The 23525-nt window shown below is 44.4% G+C and overlaps 2 long non-coding RNA genes and 1 other non-coding gene across 4 annotated transcripts; 2 read left to right on the forward strand and 1 right to left on the reverse strand.

Moving 5' to 3' along the window:
* Positions 1–1584: 1584 nt before the first annotated feature.
* On the reverse strand, positions 1585–17330 carry LOC132597790 (uncharacterized). Its single transcript, XR_011377731.1, has 3 exons — positions 16697–17330; positions 14033–14142; positions 1585–1689 (listed from the first exon to the last, which is right to left on the reverse strand). It is a non-coding gene; the product is annotated as an uncharacterized lncRNA (long non-coding RNA).
* Positions 16282–19509, forward strand: LOC115853598 (uncharacterized). 2 transcript variants are annotated; one of them, XR_009565108.2, is made up of 3 exons: positions 16282–16295; positions 18295–18460; positions 18912–19509. It is a non-coding gene; the product is annotated as an uncharacterized lncRNA (long non-coding RNA). The 2 variants fall into 2 exon arrangements; XR_009565107.2 differs by lacking the exon at positions 16282–16295 and adding an exon at positions 16369–16963.
* Positions 18381–18451, forward strand: LOC115853977 (small nucleolar RNA SNORD93). Its single transcript, XR_004039817.1, has one exon. It is a non-coding gene; the product is annotated as a small nucleolar RNA SNORD93 (small nucleolar RNA).
* Positions 19510–23525: the final 4016 nt, after the last annotated feature.

The raw sequence follows: 23525 nt of genomic DNA on the forward strand, positions 1-23525 counted from the left end.
ATACAACCTGAGACAGAATGTAAGCTCCTCAAGGAAGAGAGTTTATACTTTGTGCCCATTAAATCGGAATACAATGCTGTGCCATGGAGGGAGCCTAACATATATCCATTGCTATAAAGAAAAGAACACAGGGCTTCCCTGGTGGCGCAGTGGTTGAGAGTCCGCCTGCCGATGCAGGGGACACGGGGTCGTGCCGCGGTCCGGGAAAATCCCACGTGCCGCGGAGCGGCTGGGCCCGTGAGCCATGGCCGCTGAGCCTGCGCGTCCGGAACCTGTGCTCCGCAACGGGAGAGGCCACAACAGTGAGAGGCCCGCGTACCGCAAAAAAAAAGAACAGAGTTAGAAGTCACGTGGATCTGACAGTAGACTTGTCAACCTTTGAATCCAACTCTGCCATTTCCCCAAAACAAGAACTGCAAGAACTAATTGATAATAGATCAGAAAAACTAGTTAATTCACCATGGTTACCAGGAAAACAGGGCCTATTTTCCAAAATGCAGCCAAATATATGCACCAAAATGAAAAAGAGGAAAAAAATTTAGCATGCATCTGGTTTTCCAGAAATGGTATATTAAAAATATATCAGTATTCAAACACCATGTGCTTTCTTGAGTTTTTAACTCTTACTTTGTCCTCTTTTTTTTCTGCTAGGGTGTTTTGGGTGGATAGATAATTTCTTACTGCCATGATACAGCTTGGGATTCTTCAGCATATCAAGCGAGCATATGCATGGAATAAATTTCTGCAAAGAAGAGATTAGCCAAAAAGCATCACTGGGACATCTACCAAGTGTAGGGTTCTGCCAGGAAAAGGGAGTTTCAGAAAACTGTCCTTCTCAGCTCCTGCCCGCAAGGATTTGGGAATCTTATTTGGGGACAGAGTGCACATCCCCTTGAAAGACAAGAGAGTATGGGATAAGAGCCAAATGTGTAGGGCAGACAGTATACTGTTATAGAAATCTGGATGAGAGACAAGCCACAGAGGGCTGGATTGTTCGGGGGGAACGTCACAGAACTGAACCTGAGCTAGTTTCTGATGGCTGAGGAAGAGGGAGACAAGAATAAAGAAATGCCAGAAGGTGCAGGATTTGGAAAGAGAGAGTAATAAAACGATTTAGGTGGAACAGAAGCTCCAGGCAGGAAATAATGAGACCAAGTTATAAAAAGAATGTAAATGTCATGTTAAGAAATTTGGATTTTAGCCAGAGAGTAGCTAGAAAGCTACTGAATATTTTAGAGGAAAAAAAAAATTACAAGGTAAAAGCAATTTATTTTTAGGGTTTAATTTTTTCAGTTTTCTTAATTTTGTTGAAAAGGAAATAAATTCACATCGTGTAAATTTAAAAGGTACAAAAGGTACTCAGTGAAAGGTCTCCCTCTGCTTCTGTCCCCTGCTGCCCATTTTTATTCCTGGAAGCAAATCAATGTTACCGATTTCCTATATATTCTTCCAAAGATATCTATGCATATGTTTTGCAAATGGAATACAGTCAGATTTACTTACCTTAAAAATGTAATTTAAAGATTATTTTATATGAACACATAAAAAGATTTCTCATTACCTTTTTAAAAAATAGATGGATTGGTACAAAAGAGCATAATTCTATTTCTTTTACACTTTGCTGCTCAGATCTTCTCCTTGGAGGCAACCCAGTGTCTCTAGTTTCATATACATCCTTCCAGAGATATTCTACGCATATGGAAACAAATAAACATAAACTCACACATCCTCCTCACCCCTTTAAAAATATACAAATAGGATGCATAATATACACTATCTCACCTTCTTTCTTTATTTTAAAATATTTCTTACAAACCCAAATAAAGTCTTTACTTAAATTAATGGTATTGTACCAATCGCAACTTTCTGGTTTTAACAATGGATTATGGTTATGTATATCTTATCACTGGGGGAAGCTGGGTGAAGAGAGAGTTCCTGACCCACGGGAACTCTCTGTACAATTTTTGGAGCTTCTTGGAAGTCTTAAAATATGTCAAAATAAAAAGTATTAAGAATATTTCTTGGCAATTATTTCAGATCAGTACATAAATAGCTTCCCTATTTACAGATGCATAGTCATACTTTTCATGAATAAAATATTTAACTTGTCCCCTGTGAAGCCAAATATCTCAGATTTCCTTTAAATTCCTGAAAATTAATAACAGTGTCCAACCATGTGTACTCAGACTTTGACTCGATGGTTAAGAGTGGGCTAGGTACCAAACTATGTAACCATAAAGACTGTAGTGGGAAATCAGGGGCTGGGAAATCAGGAGCACGCAGTTCTCATCCTAGTCTTCTGCTCACTAATGTTTGACTTGGAGTAGGTCACTTAACCCTCCTGTTTTGGCTGTCTCATCTGCAACATTGGGATTACCTGCCTTGGTTACCTTTCAATTATCTTGAGGGTTAGACAAGATGATAAATGGGACATGACTTACTTAAGTTGAATCCACTATAAAAATAAAAGTTTGGCAAGTATGACTGTCACCTATATCAGAATCCTCTACCTACAATCAGAAATAGGAGTTATCTCCACAGACATACAGAACAGATTTGTGGTTGTCAAGGGGAAGGAGGGTGGAGAAGGGATGGAGTGGGAGTTTGGGGTTAGCACATGCAAACTATTATATATAGAATGGATAAACAACAATGTATAGCACAGAGAACTATACTCAATATTTTGTAATAACCTATATGGGAAAAGAATCTGAAAAAGAATAAATAAATATATATATATATATACACACACACATATATATTATATATATAATACATAATATATATATAAAGCTGAATCCCTTTACTGTACACCTGAAACTAACACATTTTAAATCAACTATACTTCAATAAAAAATAAATTTTTAAAAAATATAAAAGAATATAAAAAAGAATGCATATATGTAAAATGGAATCACTTTGCTATAGAGCAGAATTAACACACATTGTAAATCAACTATACTTCAATAAAAAAAAAAGAAATAGGAGTTATCTCATGGCAGATTTAGTCTCCCTTTGAGTGCCAAAGAAAGCTGCGTCTTACCCCATATTATTTTTGATTTAAAATAAAATTATTTCCTGAGCGCTTCTGTTTTCTAATCCAGTCACTAATGACTGTCAGAGGGGGTGCCACACAGTAATAATGATAAATAAAACCTTTGCATTTAATAGCCATTCTGCCTCACTTCAATGTACAGTTTAATAACCCATCTAACAGGTTGGCTCCTTGGTATTAGTACATTTTGCAGGTAAATCATCCTGTTGGACCCATCAAGAAGCAATTTTAGTTAACACCCAGACATTCTAAAGGGGTTTCACTTAAGGGCGATAGTCAAAGTATTGGCTTCCACCAATCAGAATAGCACCAAAAGACACACCCACACTGGCTCACCTGGGCTGGAAAGCAGAGTGCAGGTTTTATTTTTGTTTCTTGTTTTCCCTGAAAGGGAACTTCATGTTGAATTTCTCCAAGACCCAGACAATGTAGCCAACACCTACGTTTAAATGTTTCAAGCTAAACATTTTCCCCTCAGTATTCTATGGAGCAGAACTGGGAAAGATTCAATGCCTTTTTTCTGAGGAAATGTGTGGCTCCTTGTGCAGTTGCTCGCTGCCTACAGCCTGCTCACAGTGGGTGCCTACTATCCCAGTGGCAACACCAGCTTATTTAAATGTCCATGGCCTGCTGTTCACTGGGACTGAACTGATGATACTAACCAGGTAGATGGTTATGCCCTGGGATCCAGGAGTTCTACTTCTCAGAATTTACCCTAAGGAAAGGATGGACGCATTAAGGGAGGTATCAGCTCACTACGGATCATCCTAGCTGCACTCCCCACCTATAGGGATGGGTCCCCAGCAGCCAGCAGCTCTATCCAGTCTGACCCACCACTGGTCCAGCTGATTGGACAAAGCATAGATTCCCAACACAAAAAGAGCCAGTCGGAGTCTTTCTCCCAGAATTTGGAATTGGGACAAAGAGATTCTACTTCAGTCAAAAATAGACTCTTGTAAGATAGAGATATAATGTTGAAAGAGCAAAGGGACCCATCTTCTCCCACCATGGGGATTGAATAACAGAAGAAGCTGGGCAATGGGAGAAAAATGAAGCCCACCCAGAGGGAAGCACCCAGAAGAGGCCCACCTGGCTACAGAGTCCATTCCTTTCCCTGGGCCCCTCACCTTTCCTCCCTCTCTGTGACACTCTCTCTATCATCATCAAAAGTCCATCAATTGACTGACGATAGGGAATTCCCTGGCAGTCCAGTGGTTAAGATTCCGTGCTTTCACTACTGAGGACCCGGGTTCAATCCCTGGTCGGGGAATCCCACAAGACACACCGTGCAGTGCGGCCAAGGGGAAAAAAAAAAAAGGCTGACGATAACCTGAATTGGTCTCTTGCAACTAAAGAATTTAACTGGAAAATAGCTCACCAAAATACTCATTGCAGCATGATTTGAGAATTGGAAGCAACCTCAATGTTCCGCAGCAGAAGAATCATTGTCAGTGCTGCCATACACAGGTGTGCAGCCTTTTAAAACACAGATTACATAGACCGTGTAGCAACAGGATTAAAGAGTTGTTAACTGATACAAGGATAAAGCAAAATTTTATGAGCACCTGGGTTACAGCTATATACAAAATATGTCTACAGATGGACAAAGGCTGGAAGAGAAGAGAAAACAGAGCAGAAAAAGTAGATGTGGAAATATGAGGTGATAAATACATAAAACTGAACATGGCACTGGGAATGGAAATGAAAGTAAGGATGTGCATGGCCTATTGAACAAAACATTGACTGGAAAGGCGGCAATTCAAATCAGCTATGAGATTTCAAGTTTGGGTGATGGTATTTGGTGATAGTAACACAAATAGCAAAGAAAGGGGAAGGAAGGGAAGGGAGAGAAAAACAAAAGAAAGGAAAGAGGGAAAAGAGGAATATAACAGTCCTGGAACAAGGGCTCTGCTATTGTGGGAGAGTTAACATGCTTTGTTAGACACAGAATCACATCTGAACACAAACCTGAAGATCTTCTGGTTTTCATTCTACAAATGGAAAACGCGAGGTCCCCAGAGGTGAAGGCCATCTAGCAAGACTTAACAGATCCAGGCTCTTAAAATTCAAGGCCAGTGAGCTTCATATATACACCATACTGTCCATTGTTTCATAAAAATATACAAAAACTGGATTAAAGCCAAGATATAATAGGTTTGATTTGCAGACCTTTCCTCATTGACCTATTGATAAATTAAGTTCTCATTTCATTGTCAGATTTTTCCCTGAGAAACACTGCTATTTAAAAATATTGATTTCATAAAGTGATTATGGAGGTTGACAAGTTGTTCAGGTAACTGACCAAATAGCATTTTAAAACGATTTCCTTTCTTTCTTTCATTTTGCTGCGCCAGGTCTTAGCTGCAGCACACAGGATCTTTGTTGCAGCATGTACATGGGGTCTAGTTCCCTGACCAGGGATTGAACCCGGGGCCTCTGCATTTGGAACACGGAGTCTTAGCCACTGTGCCACCAGGGAAGTCCCAAAATGGTTTCCTTTCTAATCAAGATAGGTCAAGAGTTAGAAATGAGGGCAAGACATAGGAATGAAAGTTCCTCCCAGCAGGAGGCACTATAGCACATGGAATCAGACTGCTGGGGCAAACCCTAGTTTTGCAGCTCTCACTAGCTACGAACTCTTGGATGAGTCTCAGGTGGTACGTAGTAGGTGCTCTATAAATGTCAGCTCTTATTATTAGCCAACTGAAAGGCAGGACTACTTGCCGTGACTGCTAGTTCCAGGTCAAGGCATTAGGGATGACTTAGGGACCTTTGGGCAAGCGTGGGAGAGTCCAGTTAGGCAGCCTAAGCCACACCAGGGCCTGGACATGCAGGCAGACAAGTAAACAGATCAGAGGAGATCTGAGCAACAGCTCACACTGGGTTTCCTAGAGAATGTTCAAAGTTGAGTTTAAGGGGCAGGATGCCAGGACAGGAAATAATTGGAGAATACTCAGCTTAACCCTAGAAGAGAACTGAAGCAGGCCAACAATGGTGGTAGTTGCGGGGCGGGGGGAAGGATATAATAGAAAAAAAAGTGCTCAGCACCATTCAGGACATAGGAAGAAACCTGGTTACCTGGCGACATCAAATGGTAGGTTGGAGTTAGAAGCTTAGATAACACTTGTTAAAAACTGTGCACGGTCTAAAGTTTTACCCCATTTCCAAGCTTGCAAGTTACTCTTTCATGGACACTGGTAAGAGGCATGAGCCTCTTGGCCAGAGACTGAGGATTTTATTACATGTGGCAAAAGAAGTAGCCAGAGCTTTGTGTTGGTTTGCAGTGGTTCCCCCATGTCCCCCGAATCCCACAATGATGACGCAAAGGACCCATCCAGGATGCCTGCACATGCAGAGGGTTGCCATGGGAGAGGAACACTGACCTGGAGGGATTCATTGTTTTCATAGTGAGCAGTAGCAAACCTTTGTCTGGGAGGAGGCATTGCCTCTTCCCTGAAGGTCGCTTGCTGCACACGTAACCCTGAATAATGGCCTGGACGAAGAGCCAGCGGGGCCTTGCCTTCTTGGCATTCTCAGAAGGAACAGACGGGGAGGCCCAGTGCCCATGGCACAGGCTCTCTTCCAACAACCCTTTTAAACCAGGATGGAAACTTCAGTCAGGGTGAATTCAAAAATGAGGTGGAATTAAGTCAAAAGAAAGGAGACTGTAGAAGCGCAAAAGTGAGGTGGTGGAGAGAGCAGGTGAGTCAGAGGCTGGCTCTGGAGATAAGGAGAGACCCCACACAGGGACGTGGGCCTCGTCCAGCATAGAAGTCATAAGAAAAGGTAAGATCTGCAAGGGACAGAAGGCAGAGAGAGAAGGACTCACATAAAATGCCCAACTGAATTAGCAGATGCAAACTATTATATATAGGAGGGACAAACAACAAGGTCCTCCTGTATAGCACAGGGAACTATATTCAATATCCTCTGATAAACCATAACGGAAAAGACTATGAGAAAGAATGTGTATGTATATGTGTAACTGAATCACTTTGCCATAGACCAGAAACTAACACAACATTGTAAATCAACTATACTTGAATAAAATAATTCTTTTCAATGCCCAGTTGAGAGGCTAGGACAATGAGACAGAGGCAGCCAGGTGGAGTAGGAAGCTCAGGCAGGGGGAGAACCGGGGCTGTGTGAAATCAGTCAGAGCACGCCTGCGCTCAGAGGTCTAGGGAGACCCTCGCAGCCCAGCCCCCCAGCCGGGCGAGGGGCCCCTTCCATGCACTCCCTCAGCACCTCCTGTCGGCTCCACTGCCCCATGGCTGGCTGTGACCGCCCTGGGATTATAAGTCCTCCTGGAACGGGGACCGTGTAATTCACCTCCATACCCAGGGTCTGCAGCAGCGCCTCTCATGGCGTTCAATGTACACACTGTGAATTAACAAGTCAACCAGTTAGTCGGTGAGGCACTTTCCGGAAGCCTTACAGTGTCAGATTCTGCACGTGAATCATATGAGGAGTGAGAACAAAGCGGCTGCTCGTGGAAATTGGAAAGTCACAGGTCCCAATTCCAGAAGACAGTTTTGTCAGCGTAAAGGTACACACACCAGCCCTTCAGGCACTAAGGGTGCAGAGTGGGGTGAAAAGCCAAAGTGGCAACTCTTATTCCTTTTTTTTTTTTTTTGCAATACGCGGGCCTCTCACTGTTGTGGCCTCTCCCGCTGCGGAGCACAGGCTCCGGACGCGCAGGCTCAGCGGCCATGGCTCACGGGCCCAGCCGCTCCGCGGCATGTGGGATCTTCCCAGACCGGGGCACGAACCCGCGTCCCCTGCATCGGCAGGCAGACTCTCAACCACTGCGCCACCAGTGAAGCCCCAACTCTTATTCTTTATGTCCACCTCCCACCCCTTGCCTTGTGGGTGTAGAGAATCACACCGCTTCAAAGAGAAGCACGATTGTTACGGCTGAAGCGAAAAGAAATGGCAACAGTCGACTTCAGGTATTTAGAAAAAATTTCCACGAGTGCTTTAGTGAAATCAGGTGTGGGGAGAAGAGGGGGACCAGGGTACAGAGCTAACACCAAAGCAGTGGAGTCTGGGAGAGAGAAGAAGAGGAAGAGGCCCGGCTTCCAGGAGACCCGGACGAGGTCTGATGGGTGGGGAAGGAAGTCAGAGATGGGGGCCAGGAACCCTGCCTTAGTGGAAAGAGGGCCTGCTCTGGGGCACAGGGTTGCAGGGATCCTATCAGGAGATCATCGTGTTCCTACCTTCCCAGCTCGGGGCCTTCGCACTCCTGTGCCCTCTGCCTGGAATGCTCCTCCCGCGGCTCAGCCCCTCATTGCCTTCAGGTCTCTTCAGTAATACTGTCTCTCAGAAGGGCATGCCCTGACCATCTGTCTAACATAGAACCCCCCTCCTCTATCTCTTTCGAGTCCATTTCCCTGATTTTATTTACTTTCCTAACATACACAGTACACATCAGGGGATACATGGCCACCAGAGTTCCTAAGATCCTGTTTTCTGTTTCTAATAAAACTAAGGGAGATGAACAAAAATATAAAAGGTTCTTCAACATCACTAATACATTTCTCTCTCTTCTACTGCATGTCTGCTACAGAGTAACATTTCTACTGGAAGTTCCCCTTTCAGGACGCCAAATGAAGAAAGCAACGTTGAAATTAGAAGGCAACACAGTCAGCAGTTTTGGTTTTTAAAAGACAAGGTTGGGTCACCTCATCCGATGGGAAGCAGTGGCCATGTTACATCCACAGAGCTCCACCACAGAAGACCCTCTGTTTGCCCCTCCTAAGACAGGGAGATGGAAGGGGAGGGATTCTCCACCACTCAGACTTTTGAAACATAAGTGACCTCAACAGAGAGCTAAGAAGCTGGCATGTGTAACGTCTTATTAAATAACCATTACTCCATCTTCTAATGGAAATCTCTCCCAGTAGCAAGTATGTGCAATCCCTCAGAAGAGAAAAATGTTCTCTTAATGGCAGAAAATTTTATATATCTTTCTCCCAGAGAACCCCTCTCTCAATGCCTTAAAAAGAACCAATTAATTAACAATATAAAACCCTGGCAACGAGAAGAGGGGGGCCTCTCCAGCTCAGGCCACATGAACCTAAACAGCAGGCCAACATCTGCAAACCAGCCTACGCCCTTGGGAGCACGTGGATGGAAAAGTTGATGTAATCATTCCTTTTTTGCTGTAGGGCGAGGGCCTCTGTCAGCAGGGGCTTGCCTCATGCCCGTGGTTTTTCCAGCAGAAGAAAACCCACGCGTGCACCAAGACTTTGCTGAGCCTTTCCAAACTGTCATGTGTGAGCTCACCTTGGGTGCCCCAGGACACCCCTTAAGAGAATTGGCACCCTTAATGCCCAAGAAGGTAGAGCCCTAACGCTTCGCTAGGGTGGGACCAGATGGTGGTCAAACCCTCCCCTACTACACGTGGGGCTCACTTCCATGCCCTCTGGGCTGAGTACAAACTCCTACTTTAAAAATTAAAGAGCCAAGTCATCTTGAACCCAGTCCTGCAAAGGGGTGTGTCTTGCCAAGACAGAGAGAGGAAAGCCAGCAGAAAAAAGAGTGGTGAGAGTAGAATTCATCACAATTCACATTCAGTTGAATTCTGAGCCTCTTAACCAAAAAGGAAACTCATTTCCATCAGCGGCAACTCCCACCACTAAAGGAGTGATCTGGGGCTTACTTGAAATGAGAGCCTCCAGCTACTAACGCAGGACGTAGGGCATCAGGAGAGCTAAGCGGTTAATGCCACAGGACTCTGGGGAGAACCGGCTCCAATTCTCTCTCAAGCCAGGCAAGGTAAGGCCAGAAACTAGAAAGATACCATCGCAGGAGGAAGAAGGAAGGCAGGGTGGGAAAATGGCTGCTTTTAAGCTGTGAGAGCTGCTCATTATCCTCTGCCTTCCCTCACTAACACACACACACACACGCGCGCGCGTGCGCACGCGCGCACACACACGCGCGCGCACACACACAACGCACACATGCGCACACACGTGCAAGATGTGATAACTCTAAGTACCCCCTACTCCACCTGGAGCAGGAAAGAATAGTGTTAGTATCAATGTGAGGAAGTAGCCAAAACTTTGTGAAGAAAGAGGAGGAACCTCTGAGGATCAAGAGGGGAGACTTTCCCCAGGACCAGGTTATCCAACAAGAGCAGAGGCCCTGGGCTTCCCTGGTGGCGCAGTGGTTGAGAGTCCGCCTGCCGATGCAGGGGACACGGGTTCGTGCCCCGGTCCGGGAAGATCCCACATGCCGTGGAGCGGCTGGGCCCGTGAGCCATGGCCACTGAGCCTGCGCTTCCGGAGCCTGTGCTCCGCAACAGTGAGAGGCCCGCGTACCGCAAAAAAAAAAAAAAAAAAAAAAAAAAGATCAGAGGCCCTGGGATAAGGTAGTTTGGTGATAGAAAGTTCCATTAAAGACCAAAACCAAGGGAATTCCCTCGTGGCCCAGTGGTTAGGACTCTGCACTCTCACTGCTAAGGGCCTGGTTTGATCCCTGGTCGGGAGACTAAAATCCCATAATCCATGTGGTACAGCCAAAAACAAAAGCTAAAACCTAGTTCGCAGCTTCCCAGAGGATAGGAGAACCCTAAAGAGGAGGAAGTCACCTTTAGAGGGACATCAACTTTTGCTAGAGGGAGTGTGAAAGGATGGTAATAGTTTTTGAAATAGATTGTGTTGTTCTTTTTTGTTTCTCCATACATTCATTTATTCATTCTTCCAACAAATAGTTACTAAGTACCCGCTGTGGGTCAGGCATTGCCGATGGACAAAGAGACATAACAGTAAAAAAAGACAGACAAAGTTTCTGCCTTCATGGACTTTATATTCTGCTGGGGAGGCAATCAATAATTTTTAAAAAGCATCAAATACTTAGGTGGTGCTTTCCACATGTCAGATCCATTTCTAAACCCTTTCCATATAGTAATTCATTTTATTTTTATCACAACCTATAGGGTAGGTGCTATTATTATCCCCATTTTACAAATAAGGAAACCAAGGCATAGGCAGGCTAAGTAACTTGTCCAAGTACACACAGCTAATAAGTAACAGAACAAGGATTTGAACCCAGGAAGTTGAATTTTAGAGTCCATATTTTTGATTGACATAGATTGGTACAGGTATGGGTATGGGTTTAGGTTTGGGTGTGGAGATGGAGAGGGAGATACAGACAGAGATAGAGAAGAGGACAGGAGACCTCTACGTAAACCATCTTGAAAGGGACTTAGAAGCCAGCTGAGAGAAAGATAGATGGATAGAAAATAGATACATGCTACCTATTTCTATTATAGATACATCTATTTCTATTTTATAGAAAGTGGTGTTTTTTTTAAAAAAAAAAAAAAGAAAGCAGTGGGGGGAGGGGGCTGGCCTTGGAACAGGGTGGCCAGGGCAGGTGCCATTGGAGTTGACCAGGGCAGATTCCCAAGGCCTGGCCAAGCCACAAGCAAGTATGATCATGAGTGACCAGGTCCCAGGTCTTCAACAGCAAACCCCGGAGAAGACCAGGGCTAGAAACAGTCCCATTACAGTGGTCACTGTCCAAGCAAAGGCCAGCTGCAATGCAGAAGATCCATCTGTGTCATCTGCCTCCCTTCCTAGGCCATAAGCACCTCCCCACATGCATTCTCCAGGCGCCATGGAGAGAAGGGAAGGGGAGCAGAAACCAGAAAGACGGGGACTTTCTACAAAAATAGACTCAACATTCCCCCTAAAATCCTGTTTAAATGATTGAATCTGAGTAAATTTACTTGACTCGACTAAAATGTAAAACCCCCTTGGCACCTTGAGCCCTACCTAGCAGACACGGGCTCGTAAGGGAACGCAGATCAGCAATGGAAAAAATCTAGACTGACTCTGCTCTCGACTGAGCATTTGTGATGCTGCTGCCCCCCCACTCGAAGGCTACTTTGGGAAGGAGAGGAGAGAGGACACAGGATGAACGGCAAGAGAAGCTAAAAGGATCTGTTGCTTTCCTTTAAGATGGTACGGTCATGGTTGCACAGATGTTTAGTCACGGCAAAGGGTAGGAAGGAAACACATGTTTAAGTACATCACTGGAGAGACCAAAAGGATTATGCACTGTTCCATTACCATTTTTCTAAAGCTTAAAGCATGATTTAGGAGAAGCTGTCTGTGGCATGGCGGCATTCAGTTACCCAGCACAGATTTGGATGGGCCTGGCAGCAATCTCCAGGCTTCCAAATGTGGGTCATAAATATGTGTTAATCAGAAAGGACATTGCAGTCAAGTGGCTTCACATATTTATCATCATTCGTATGAAAGGCATGTATTAGCAACCTCCTACATGAGGTTCAGGCAGCCTGGAATATATATGCAGAAATTAAGCGGTCATAATTTCTACCTCTTGAAACTTAAACTTGGCAATGTTGATTTGAACAATCCCATAAGTATACAACTAAACAAAGCTCATCTGCAATTATTCTCTGTCCCAAACTGTCTTCCAAAGTGGCTGTACCATGTTGCATTCCCACCAGCAATGACTGAGAGTTCCTATTGTTCTACATCCTCACTACCATTTGGTGTTGTATTTTGGAATTCAGCTATTCTAATAGATATATAATGGTACCTCATTGCTGTTTTAATTTGCAATTCCCTAGTGATATAAAACAGGGAGCATCTTTTCATATGTCATCCCGTCATTTTTCCTGTATTCTATTCATTGGAAGAAATTCAACAGGTTCAGTCCACACTCAAGGGGAGGGAATTATACAAGGGCATGAAGAGCAGGAGGATGGGGCCATTGGGGACGATCTCAGAGGCTGCCCAACATAATTTGATCCAGAAAAGAATGGAGGAGAGGAATTTGAGACAAATAAAGACAGTGCTTTTGAGGAGTCTTTTTCAAGAGAAAAAGAAATGAAGAGTTAGTTGCAGAAGAATATGGAGTTAAAGGATGTTTTTAATTATTTGTTTTACAACTAGATCACGCTTATCAATAAAGGTGATATATTGATATATTGAACATAAATACGAAATAGAAATGTATTTTATACCTTTATTCCTATATTTCCTAGAAGTCTTGTGAACAACAAGGCTCAGGTCTGTAGGCAACACACCTGAGAGGGCATTTTTTTTCTTTAACTTTTTATTCTATATTGGAGTACAATTGATTAACAATGTTGTGTTGGTTTCAGGTGTACGGCAAAGTGATTCAGTTATACATATACATGTATCTATTCTTTTTCAAATTCTTTTCCCATTTAGGTTGTTATGTAATATTGAACAGAGTTCCCTGTGCTGTACAGTAGATCCTTGTTGGTTATTCATGTTAAATATGGTAGTGAGTACATGGCAATCGAGAGGGCATTGTTTTAATAGTCTGTTTTGTACCGATGTAAGGGGTCAGAAACAAGCACACCTGTATCCCAGTGCTTCCAGGATGCTTACCTGTACACCCTCTGATTGCTAAAATCAGCCACATTTCAGCCATCATCCACTTCTATTTAGGCAAATGAAACCAATAGGCCTCCGTGAGAGCAGACATTCTCTCTGGCTTGAAAACAAGCCTACAGCTGCTTGGAAAAGGCAGGCTGCTGGGCAGAGACCTGCATGTGGCAAATGGCCCAACGACGCCAATTAAAATGTTACCCAACTGGAACTGCCGTTTAAATCATAAATGATGTCTGCAGTTGCTTTATCTCCTGACTCTACAATGACACAATAAAATGCGCAATATACACAGAGACAAGAGAAAATGGATGGGCCAATTAATCTGTGAGAGCGAATGTCCCAGCTCTGTGTGTGATGTTAGTCCATTGAGAACAAATGAGTCTTAGGATCTCCTGGGAATAAGGGTTGGGGGAGGGTGACAAATAATGTGCTTTCTTCCCTTTCCACCTTCAGAACCAACTCAAGATAAGATACAGAAGGGAAATGAAGGTGTTAGCTTTACTACTGACAAGATAGTGACTTCAGAGCTGAGTCTGTTCTACTCCCTTTCCCCGTCTGGACGTTGGGTCACCATTACCTTATACTGATCCTGGGCAGCGAGGGAAGAAAAAGAACACGAATCTTCACAGCTCACAGCCTTCTGATGGACTTGCTCTTCTTTGAGAAAGATGAGCCGTTGGATATCACCTGCCGTAACATTCGTGCGGGCCAAAAATTTAAAATGAGTAAAATGCATGACCATGTTATTGCAGGGTTAGTAAGAAATACTATCTTTTATTCAGTTTGTACTATTGAAAAAGCACAAAGTTTAAGGGAGTGACACTTAATGTTCCCGAGTGACTATACACTGAACCAAGAAAACCCTCAATGGATTCCAAACGGTCACTTCTTACCCCCGTCTCCCCCTCCCATCAGAGAACATTAGAATCTTGAAAACAGGAAGCAGGTGGAGGACAGATGCCAACAAGCCTACCCCGGTTTGCATGCTCTCCAAATTCATGTTAGAACAGGATTTTATTGAAATGCCTTCCTCTGCTGGAAGGGAATGAGGAAAGGGTGGACAGAAGCTCAAGCATTATCCCACAGATGTTCCTCCACAAAGAGACACGGCATGGGGAGCCGGGGTCGGGGGTGAGGGCTCCCCTCTAGCAGCAGCAAAACTAGCCAGAGAAGTGCCCAACACCTCCCGGGGGCTCGGGATGCCTGTTCTACAAGTAGTTCATCGCGTGTGTGAAAGGCAGGCCAAATACACACTAAGAAAGGAAATACAGCAGGTTTTATTAATTACTGACAGTGCACCAAGCTCTAGGCCATGTACCGGGAATGCAGGGATAAATTCATACTCAAGGTGACCCAAAAAAGCTACATTCTGGGATAAGACCCCACCACTATCCTCACTATGAGCCTTGAAGAGTTTTATAGTATGAATATTCAACTACTGCAGGGGCTCAACGGCGAATCTCTTTCCCTGGAGTCATTTCCCACTTACCTGAATATGTTCCAGGCACTATGCTGAATTCAGAGGATCCAGGAGACTGGGAAAGCAAGTCTGCATGGAGCTTACATTCCATGATCAAGACAAGTCTGCTTTTGGAGAACACCCTAAGGTGGGCTCTACTCCACCAGAAGCTCTGTATGATCTAAAAGTCCCTCTACTCTGTGATCCTTCTTTAACTCTCTTGGCTTCTATATTGTGAAGCCAACTTCCTGCTAGTAATGCTAGACTCATCCTAGGTATACCCCTCCTCCAGGAAGCCTTCCCTGATCCCCTTAGCAGGCTGGGCTTCGTGGCTTTGTGCTAGGCCCTTGGCACGTTGCATAGGCTTTTATCACTTTATGTTTCTTGAGGGCAGGGGCAGTTTCTCATTCAACTTCACAGCACGGATCACGGTGCCTACCGCTGAGTGGGCACTCAGTAAATATTTGTTGCCCTATACAGTCCCTCCAACCAAAAGTGCTCTCAAGTGCTCCAGTACCTAGGAAGCCTCAAATCTCAAACTTCCAGGGACAGATTAAGGATAAAACCAAATATAAAAGCAAGGCTTGGGGTTTCCCTGGTAGCACAGTGGTTAGGAATCTGCCTGCCAATGCGGGGGCACGGGTTCGAGCCCTGGTCTGGGAAGATCCCACCTGCTGTGGAGCAACGAAGCCCGTGCGCCACAACTACTAAGCCTGCCCTCTAGAGCCCGCGAGTCACAATTACTGAAGCCCGCGCGCCTAGAACCCGAGCTCTGCAACAAGAGAAGCCACCGCAGTGAGAAGCCCGCGCAAGGCAACAAAGAGTAGCCCCCGCGCCCCGCAACTAGAGAAAATCCACCCCACGTGCAACAACGAAGACCCGACGCAGCCAAAAATAAATAAATTCATTTAAAAAAATAGTTTTTTTAAAAAAAAGCAAGGCTGGGGACCTCTAGTGGCTTGCAGACCCCCCTGGGGGAGAACATGGGATACTTGAGGTGGGGAAAGGGGAGACGGGCATAAATATCTAACATTATTAGGGTGCCAGGAGCTCCGTCGAACCTGCCGCGAGGTAAATGGACACCACGCTTAGGAAGGGCTCTGAGGCGAAAGTTCGGTCGGTCGGCCCGAGGCCCGAGCTAGGGTAGACCCGGGCGGCCGCCGCCTGCCCCGCTTGCCCCAGGCCGCCGGCAGGGGACGCGCGAGGGCCTCCGCGCGCCGCTGGCGGGGCGGGTGCTGGGCCTGGTGCTGGGCCGGGTCCCGAGCCGGGCGGGGCGCTGGGGCAACTTTTTGGTTGGCTGCCGCTGGGTGCTGACCGCCCAGGCCCCTCTTAAACTGGGTCTCTCCCTTCCCCTCCCTTTTCGGCCTCGGCGCACGACTCGGTAAGTGGTTTCCAACCAGCTCGACGTTAGAGCCCGCCACGTGGCCTGGGGGTCTCTCCAGTGGCACTTACCGGGCGCGCGCGCCCCTCCTGTCCCCGGGCCCGCTCCGTAGGGGCGGAGCTCGGCACCCCCTCGGGAGAGGCCTCCCAGCCCCCAGGGGAGCTCCTGTGAGGGCCCCTCTGGGGCGGGGACCTCCTCAGTGTGCCGGCGACCCTTCCTCCCCGGGAATGACCCTCCTGGCGCCTAAAGACCCCCTTTTCCTCCCAGGGACCGAGGCGCCCGGCACCTTCTGTACCTGTGACCCCCGACGCCCAAGGGATCCAGGCCACAGGGAGCTTCAAGCTCCTTTGCAATGAAAAAAGAAAACAACAAACAAACAAAACTTCGAGAATGAAACTGACCCAGGACGGAGGCGCAGAGCCCGGGACGGTGTCCGTGTTCTAGGCGCACGCGGGGCCCCCGCCCGCCCGGTGGCTCTGACGACCCCGGAACGGCCAGTTTAGGAAGCGGGTTAAGATCACGCGCCTGCAACACTTTTAAGCTTCAGAGCAGAGCAGTGTTAATTCCGGTGTTGGCGAGAAACGGAGGGAATTTCGCCCACGCAGACACTCCCCTGCCACAAGTGCCTTCCAGTTGCCACTTCTCCCAGCGGTTGGGCTCTTTAAAAGGTCTGGCGTTGAGTCTTGCGGAAGCGGTTAACTACTGTGAGCCTTAATGAGGGAGCAATTTTCTCCCCCAACTTTTCAGGACTGACAGTGCGTTATGCAGCATGGGACCCTCTTCCAACATTTTCAGGCTGTGAGGCTCGTCATGGTTGTCTGTCCTGGGAAAAAGTCGGCACCGTTGGGGTTTTGTGTCCGCCAACATAAAGAGGAAGGGTTGCCCTAGAGAAAGTTTGTCTGAAAAAAGAGTTTCTAAGTTTCGGTGTGGCTCTCTTCGGCATCAGTGGGCATTTTTACTGTGTTTTACTGCTATACGTTCCTATAGAAAGGATTACTCTCTAAATTCCATAAAATTTGTAGAGATCTAAATTTAGAGTTGAGCGAATGAAATGAAGGAATCGTTATAGGTATCATTGGTACCGCTTAGTAATCTTCTCTTGAAATGTGAGGCTTGTGGGGTGTTTTACATATTTGCCTCAGTGGTGAAAGACCCTTTTACTGATCAGAAAATAACTTATTTTACTAATTAGGAAACCAAATTGGACATCAATTTTATCCTGCTTTTAAAGAGGAAACGAGGAGCAGCGTTGCAAACTGTCCTAGGCACCCCCTTTCCAGCCATATATATGGGGTGGGAGCACACAGTTTTCCCTGCCCCGACTACCTGGATCTCTGGTGAATGGCACTACCACAGAGAAAAATGCAGTGCTCAGGCTTTGTTTTACAATTGGTTTAGATGTTGGGGATTCCTGCTGAGCCAAATGGTTGCCTCTGGGAGAGGGACATGGGCTGAGAGAGCCAGGCAGCAGGTCAAGGAAGCAGCAGCCTGAGCCAGTGTCTGTTTAAGGACTGGAAACTGAGCAAGTGCTGAGGACTGTAGTACACTCCCTGGGCTCTGCCTCTGGGTAAGCAAGTCTCAGGCTTCCTTTGGTTTTTTTTAATGTTACAGTTTATTTCCCTCTTTCCTAGGTAAATACTGTTGCTAGTAATGTTTATTTTTTCCAAATTGATAATGTTCCATGCAACTGTAACAGGGAGATTGGAAGGTTGGTGACTGCTGGCTTTCTGTAAAATGGATTCCCAGAGTATTGGCACTTAGTTCACTACTTATTTTACTCCTGGCTGGAAATGACAGGAGATTCCCAGTGTCAGGAAGTTTGGAGAATGTAGCTGTTTTAAAGGAACTCTACTTAAAGGTAGCTTTTTATTCATCAAAGGTAGCTGGTAGGTAGCCCAATAAAAGACTCTTTACCAAACACACACATATACACACACACAAAACCATAAAAAGTTAGCATATGATATTCTTAACATTGTTTTTCTCAATTTCCTACCAGGCTCAGTCCAGTTCAAGATGCTGGCAAACAGGTATGGACCAAATGGAAAGAATTTGGCTTGAGTTAATAAATACGAATAGAATTCTTGGCCAAGGATGAGAACTCTAATCTGATTGGATATCCTGCTCTGATGGGTTAAAGGATTTACCTGAGGCCAACTTGATAGGTAGGAATTTATTAAGTACAATCACACCCCTCCCCACCTTTAAAAAGTATGTTTTAAATAAAATGGTGGGGGGGGGAGCTCTAGTAAATAGATAATACTTTATTATGCCCAGAAAAAGGTGGTTGTTGGGGGGGGGATTTTTAAGTGATTGGCATCTAATCTTTCAAGATGTTTATCTTTGGCAATGGTGGCCATTTTGAGTTAGAATCTTCCAGAGGCAGAGGGTGAATTGCTAGCATTAGTAAACTAGGATTTTGAGTTGAAAAAATTTTTTTTTCATTTTTATGTCAGAACATTACTATGCCTGTGTTGACAATACGTAGTACATTGGGGAATTCATTTTCCTTAACCTGCACTGCTTTTGTGAACATAGTCTAGACACTGTATTTTCTTAATAGCATCTTATTTAGTAATTGCTGCTCTAATTACCACTGTGATACTTCTCTTACAGGGCTGGTGCTTGAAAGCTTTTCGAGGAGACAAGGTGTATTTGAACATGTGACGATTGATATATACAGAGTAGAGGTTTTCGCTTACTGTCCCTTTCATGGTGGTAGCCGGGGAGGACTTTTGAAAAGGTGCCAAATATCTGCAAGAACATATATCTGCCCCATAGAGAATTTCTGTAGAATTCAACTCCATTTAAACTATTTACAATCATTTTTCTGCCAGCCAGCCCCAGCCTGCAGCTCAACGTAGTAACTAGACTAGCTATTCTATCAATACAGCTATCTTAAGAAAACTGTCAGCTGCTTGAATTTACAAAGGTTAGTTCTAAATCCCATACTTTTGACTATTCTAAACATTGTATGTTTCAAAGTATCCTTTTAAAGACTTGTTTTTTTGTGCTTACAGTTTTTCCTATAATAGATTATTTTGATTAAGTTTGACCCCTTTGACAGATCAGTGGATTCCTAAGGATCAGGGAGGAGTTTGTTACATAGGGTTTGGTCGGGGGTGGGTGTTGAAGAACTGCTCTACACTTTGATTATGGTGCTGTTTGCCTTTGGCAAATTTTGGAGTGAGTTTTACTGAATGTAAATTCAACTTCAATAAACATGGCTTTAAAAACTTACCCTTTCTGGCATCTTAATGACATTTCCAATGAAATCTGTGGGAAGACAGTCTTAGGTCAGTAATTGAATGATTTACTGAGATTAGAGTGGCAAAAACATCAAAATTACCTTGGAGTCATGTAAGTGACTCGTGCACAAGTAAATACTCAAACAATCAGTGTATATCCTCACCTATCAAGGGTGTACAGGTTCTCTTTATGGCTGGTTCAGGCAACAGCACATACTCATTGTCTTAACAGCTGCATTTTCAATCCCATTTGGCAGGGTGTGAGCGGTCTGGCACTTTTCTCTGCATCTCTTGACAATGTATACTAGTGGCGACATGGTAGCAGAAAATGAAGTGAGAAAATTGTTACCCAACAAAATTTAGAACGGCTTTGGCCGATACTGGCTAAAACAGGGAATTAAGTGAGAGAATTAAGGAGTAAGTGAGGTTCTAGGTGCTGAGTAATTGGGTTTAGGTTAATCTCAAAGCTTGATGCATAAGTCACATGGATTACTTTTTCTCTGGGGATATTCAAGGGTGTTTTTGAAAAGAGGGATGGGGACCTCCCTGGTGGTCCAGTGGTTGAGGCTCTGAGCTTCCACTGCAGGGGACACTGGTTCGATCCCTGGTTGGGGAAGTTCCACATACTGCGCAGTGTGGCCAAAAAAAAAAAAATTAAAGCAATAAACAGTTAAATAAGATGTTATTTCCTTAAAAAGAAAAAAAAAAAGAATGATGGGCCACCCTTGGGCCATCTTGCCTGTAGGATGAAGCAGTGCCTTCAGATGCCTCCTTGTGCTTCCAGGTGTGGTACCTAACCTGTTCCATCACCCCCCAACTCCCTTCCCTGTACTGTGGCAATACAGAGTTATCTAGCACCTTGATTAAAGTATAGCCCAGGGTCACCAAAGTGAGTTGCAGCCAGTCCCAGGGCTGCAGTCAGCTTGCCCTCCTTGGCATAGCACATGCCTGCATGTTGAGAAGAGCTAAAGCAAGAGTGAAAAGATGGCCAGCATGACTATTAAAATTACCAGGCCATTCTTTTGTGCTCAGGTGCAAAAGAGGAGAAGTGAAGCAAATCTGGAGCTGAATGAAATGTTTTCAGAGGATTTATTAGTTCCAAGGGAGGAGTTATGGTCATGAAGAGAATCTTTGACTATAAAAGAAAATGTGATTGGAATATAATTCTATTCAATGGTTATGGTTTCACTGAAAATGTCAAATCTTATGTAAGAACTCCAGTCACTAACCTCCCCAAATGTGACTTGCCTGGTATTGGCAGTAGTGCCATCACTATGTCAGTTCAGGTAGATTAAGTCATATAATTAGATTCAAGAATGTGCATACTCCATTTTTAAAGACAAGTAGTTTTTATTTTTTAAAAGCAAGCAGGTCTTGGGACTTCCCTGCTGGTGCAGTGGATAAGACTCTGCACTCCCAATGCAGGATACCCAGGTTCGATCCCTGGTCAAGGAATTAGATCCCACATGCATACTGCAACTAAGAGTTGACATGCCACAACTAAGACCCTGTGCGATTAATTAAATATTTTTTTTAAAAAAACAGGTCTTTATAGTTCAAGAGAATATTCCAAACTAAGGTATGTATTTTTTTTTGAGATTCCACAAACAAACATTTATATAATTTGGTAAATACTATGTTTCCCTTGTGTGTTAAGTCCTGTGATGGATGATTCCTGCCTTTATGGAACTTACACGGTGTGGTTTATCTGTGACACTTTGTAAGATGAAGCTGGTTAGAATGTGCCTCCCTCAACTTCTCTTTTAAGGAATAACTTCACTCAGTATCTGAGTCAATATCTGAAAGATTCAATTGTTAGGACAAACTATAAAGAGACTATTATATCTATGTATACCCCCACCACATTCCCAGAATGACTTGGGGTGGCGTATAAACAAATGGCAAACAGTACAATAATTAGAGGAGGGAATAAAAGCTCAGCAAGAAGAGAGCAGGGTATAAAACCAAACCATTAGACCTCATGCTTTAGGCTCCCGCCAGTTTGGCTCTGAGCTTCCTAGGAGCCAGAGGAAATCCGGTTGGCAAATTTGTCATTTGGCACTTGAATATAAATTTTAAATGGACAAGGTGGAGGGGGCAGGGTCATTTACATTCTAGGCTCCCTGGAACCCAAGTGAGAAGATGCTTTTTCTCCCTCATGATCTGAAGCACCTTGAAGGAAGAAGTAGAACAGAGAAGGTGTCCAGATAACGAAACAGGGGGATCTAGAGATAGTAAAGACTGAGGCATTTGACCAGGGTAGTAAGGTCAGTCAACCAGTGACCCCTGTGAGCCAAGGTCAGGGATAACACCTCAAGAGGAAAGCCATGTTGAGAACAAATAAACAGCCAGAGATGTGTGTGAAAGGCTTATTTTAATTTTGTACTCATAAGGATTGCCTTTCCAAAATTTACCTTGTGTTCATAAACTGAAAAGTTCTGATTCTGATATTTTGTTATAAAATTGTGACTTATCTGGGACTATGCAACCACGGCTAGAAAGCCCCCTGCTTGAGTTTGTCTGTACGGCAAGGGCCAATTATCTTGAGGTACCCTTCCCAGTTGCCATCTGCATTTCCAGAACAGCTGCACATCAATCTGTTTCAGAGGTAAACAGACAAAATCCAGTCAGTTCAGGTTGATGTATGTCACCATGATTTGTTTCTGGAAAACAGATCAGAATGTTGTAGTTGATGGAATGATTTTCCAGTTGGACAAATGCTCTGGCATGTTACCCCCACTACCCGGCAGAAGAGAGCCCATTGTATCATTTATAGGCTTCCTATAGTGGAGAAATATGTGGAACTTTGGGAATCATCACAGATGATTCCCAAACTGTACTCCAGTACAGTAGCCACTAGCCACATGTGGCTATTGAGGGCTTGAAATGTATCTAGTGCAAACTGACGTGCTGAGGTGTAAGAAACATCAGCTTTGGAAGAATTAATATTTTTTAAAGATGCATCTACAATCATTTGTATTATCTTTTAGATTCCACAGATATAGAAAACAAAACTTGTGGTTACCAAAGGGGAGAAGGAAGTGGGAAGGGACAAATTAAGGGTATGGGATTAACAGATACAAGTTGCTATATGTAAAATAGATAAGCAACAAAGATATACTGTATAGCACAGGAAATTATACCCATTATCTTATAGTAACCTAGAGTGGAATAAAATCTGCAAAAATACCGAGTCACTATGTTATATACCTGGACCTAACACAATACTATAAATCAACTATACTTCAATAAAAAAGAATGTAAAATCTCAGTTTTATATTGATTACAAGCTAAATGATAATATTTTAGAAATATATTATTAAAATTATATAAATGTGGGGCTTCCCTGGTGGCGCAGTGGTTGAGAGTCCGCCTGCTGATGCAGGGGACACGGGTTCGTGCCCCGGGCCGGGAAGATCCCACATGCCGCGGAGCGGTTGGGCCCGTGAGCCATGGCCGCTGAGCCTGCGCGTCCGGAGCCTGTGCTCTGCAACGGGAGAGGCCACAGCAGTGAGAGGCCCGCGTACCACAAAAAAAAAAAAAAAAAATTATATAAATGTGACTTGCATTATATTTCTGTTGGGTAGTACTGGTCTAAAACATGAAATATTCATGGAAACATGGAGATAGTCATTCCACGATCCAATATAAACATGTTGCTGTCCTACTATACAAGGCCTGGAGGAAAAGCAAGAGTAAAATTTGCGCTTAAAATGCAGAATTTACAGGTAAGCAGCTAATTTTTCAAGGGCAGGAGGTGCAGTGTAGGGAGCCAGTGGTACTTAGAAGACTTGACATAAATTCTACATAGAAGACTTGACATAAATTCTACACTCAAGCTGCTAGCACTTCTGGAGGTTTTAAATAAAAGACTTCAGGATGGATTTATTAAACACTTGTTCCGAGAGTCGCCTGTGCAAGTACTTGTGTGTTCATTGGGATAATCAAGGGCCAGGAGACGTGATGTGCTACCTCCTCAAAA

This window comes from Globicephala melas, chromosome 9 (genome assembly GCF_963455315.2).
Source record: "Globicephala melas chromosome 9, mGloMel1.2, whole genome shotgun sequence".
In the NCBI taxonomy this organism is placed as follows: domain Eukaryota; kingdom Metazoa; phylum Chordata; class Mammalia; order Artiodactyla; family Delphinidae; genus Globicephala; species Globicephala melas.